General features: G+C 42.2%; 1 pseudogene; it reads right to left on the bottom strand.

The window, feature by feature from the left end:
* Nucleotides 1-2,011: 2,011 nt before the first annotated feature.
* LOC145402848 (uncharacterized) lies at nt 2,012-2,658 on the bottom strand (annotated as a pseudogene).
* Between the last annotated feature and the right edge of the window lie 359 nt (nt 2,659-3,017).

The following is a 3,017-nucleotide window of genomic DNA, read 5'->3' as shown; positions in this document are numbered from 1 at the left end:
TTGTTATATGCAGTATTTGAGTGACACAGGCTGAACTATGTAAGTATGAATTCTCATTTAGATATTTCATTAAAAACGGGTGTATTGGCGTTTTTCTAGGGAGGGATGGGGTGGAGAGGTATATGAGAGAGGGGGTGTGTGAGTTGGGAGCTGGGCAGTGAAATGGCGGGGGACAGGGCAACGTGGAGACGATATGTTTGTGGCCACCCCGTACGGGATTGAGGCGTCTGGCAATATATATATATATATATATATATATATATATATATATATATATATATATATATATATATATATATAGGGCCTATAGTATATATATCCCAGCAAACATTGCTGGAATGCATTTCGCTTCACATTTTCTCTGCATTTCAAGGCTCACCAACTTTTAAAGACTTAAAGATTAACGTAAATTACTATCTATCTATATACCTAGGCTGCTTCTCCCAAGTAAGTAAACGAAAGCAAGGAGAAAGTGGAAGCAGATGAATCTCTCTCTCTCTCTCTCTCTCTCTCTCTCTCTCTCTCTCTCCCTCTCTCCCCGGACTCAGCTGCGTGGCTCTGCGATGGTGAAATGTTTGTTCGTGAATGAAAGTTACACACCTGTTATTCATGCCTGGTAGAGAGAGAGAGAGAGAGAGAGAGAGAGAAATAAGAATCTCAGTATTAATAAGCTCTCTCAACCCCAACATGTCCGACAACACTGGTGCTCTGTGTCACCTTACCCAAGATTGTATTAGAGTGAGTCATTGGAGCCTGAATATCAATCCCAATACTATACTGTTTTTACTCTAACTTGATCAAAAACTACCATATCTTTGCCTTGAATGCTGAAGTGTAGTAACAGACTAACATTTGAATAAGATGGTAATCACGAAGAAGTGCTACAGAAAGGATGTACGCTCGTATTCTCGTGGGTTAAGAAGACTCCCAAACACCTCTTCCTTAGCATTCTGTTTTTGGATCCTGCTAGTTGAGGTAATTCTGCATCTTGCCTCTGCAGAGTGTTGCGATATTAGAATGATTTAAGCAACACAGAGGAGGATGGTTAGTGTAAGAAACAAAATAAACCGCTGAGGAAGAGGCGTCAGGGAGCTTCCAAAACCAACGACAATGAGGGTGATAAAGGGATAGTAATTTCTTTTTTTGCCACTGAGCTCTGTGGAATAAACTACAAAACGACGAAATTCTGCGTCAAGTTAAGGTAAAAGAACTATAGTAAAGATCTACTCTAAGATGAGGAAAGTCGTCTTGAGGTAACAATAACAAAGTTTAGAAATTTAATACCGGGATGAAGGCTTTAAACACAGTGCTTCTGGAGGCTTCACATTTGTTTATCTTAATTGACCTTTTTATTTTTTTTATTTTTTTTTATTACTGTGTGACAGTGAACTTTGTAAGGCGTTTATCACACTGAGAAAGTCTATTTTTCTTGTTTTTCTCTCCCATTGCATAAATATCGTTGACGTCATTGACGAATGTTATTTCTGTTCTTGCTACTGAACAATACTTAACATAAAGTGATGTATCTTAGTAAGCGACAGAAAACACGAAAAGAATACATAAACATGCGCTTGAATAAAACACACACACACACACACACACACACACACACACACACACACACACACACACACACAGTCTTACCTTGTAGAGGAGAGGAGAATGAAAGAGGCGAATTGGTCCTACCTGTAGAAGAGAAAATAGATGCAAACATCAAAGAAAATACGAACTGGTCATACCTTGAGAGAGAGAGAGAGAGAGAGAGAGAGAGAGAGAATTAAAGAAACGATGGACGAGTACTTGTCGAGGTATTTACCGAGAAAATTGGATTGGTCTAGTGAAAGAAAAGCAGTTTCTTCTTGATAGAGAGATGGATTGAGAGATAGATAGATATAGATAGATAGATAGAGAGGGGGGGAGGGGGAAAGCATTACCTGACAATACATATCTCTGAAAAACACCAGTACATCAAAAATACATCAAATCATTCAGCAGAAAGCCCAACAAATCCTCACCTTTGCATATCGTCCGTGTGAGGGTTCCGAAGCAGTTGTCGAATCCTCTCTCGAGTCATCTTCCCATCCTCCTCCTCGGACAACTCAGACCTCGCCCTCTGCAGGAACTCTTTAATCCTCGAGAGGGTGGAGGAGCGTCGAAGGAGCTCACGGAAGTCAAGGAGCTGTGTTGTGTTGCTTGGCCTAAACCTTGGGCTTCAGTTGGTTATTATTTTCCTTCGTTTCGTCGTCTGATTCGTTCGGGCTTTGTGTTTCAAGGATTTACGGGATCTGGAACTTGTTCTTGGGTTCGGCACTGGTTCCTTTGGTTTTCGGGTAGTTGTTTTGATTCTCTTCTTCTTCGTCGCTCGGCATCTACATCGGCAGGTACTGATGGCCTATGTAACCCGGAAGCAAAGCAACCCTTTCAAGGTCGATCAGGGGCACCACGACTTCGAGACTCCCCTCGGCGTTCACTTGTTGCATCTGTCGGTGGGAGCTGTTCCTCGTCCTTGGTTTCCAGCCGAGTGGTGGAACGGAGTGCTGTGGGTCCACTGGCATGCACACTCTCCCATCCATGTTATCTCAGGTCCCCCCGAAAGTCGTGTTCCTCCTCCAGAAGCCACGGGAGCTTGTGGAAGGGATGGTGGAAGGCGCTGTACATGGCTGGCGTCTGAGGTGTTTGCTGTTGTTGTGGGGAATGAGTTTTGAGTTTACTGTCTTTATCGCAAATGTTTTCATCGGTTATCGAAAACTGGTGATTTTCTGGTTTCTCCGCTTTTCCCCGTTCACTTGGCGGTGTAATTTGGAACCTTCATAAACCGTATCTGCTGTGAGTCGCGTTCTAAGGGAAGGATTTGGTAAAATTTGACTTCCTACCATTAAAACTGTCTTGCATTCAACAGACATAAACCTTTCCATACTTCACTTTCACCATATCTTACTATCCTTCACTGTCTATCTCTCTATTACTATCTCTCCTCCGCCGTTCACTCACCTTTTTTTCCGTTCACTTATTGTATA

The sequence above is a fragment of the Coenobita brevimanus genome, chromosome 59, assembly GCF_032717465.1.
Source record: "Coenobita brevimanus isolate Jiangsu-jjx chromosome 59, ASM3271746v2, whole genome shotgun sequence".
Taxonomy (NCBI): Eukaryota; Metazoa; Arthropoda; class Malacostraca; order Decapoda; family Coenobitidae; genus Coenobita; species Coenobita brevimanus.
Note: the sequence above shows the minus strand (reverse complement) of the source record. Positions and strands in the feature narration are given on the sequence as shown.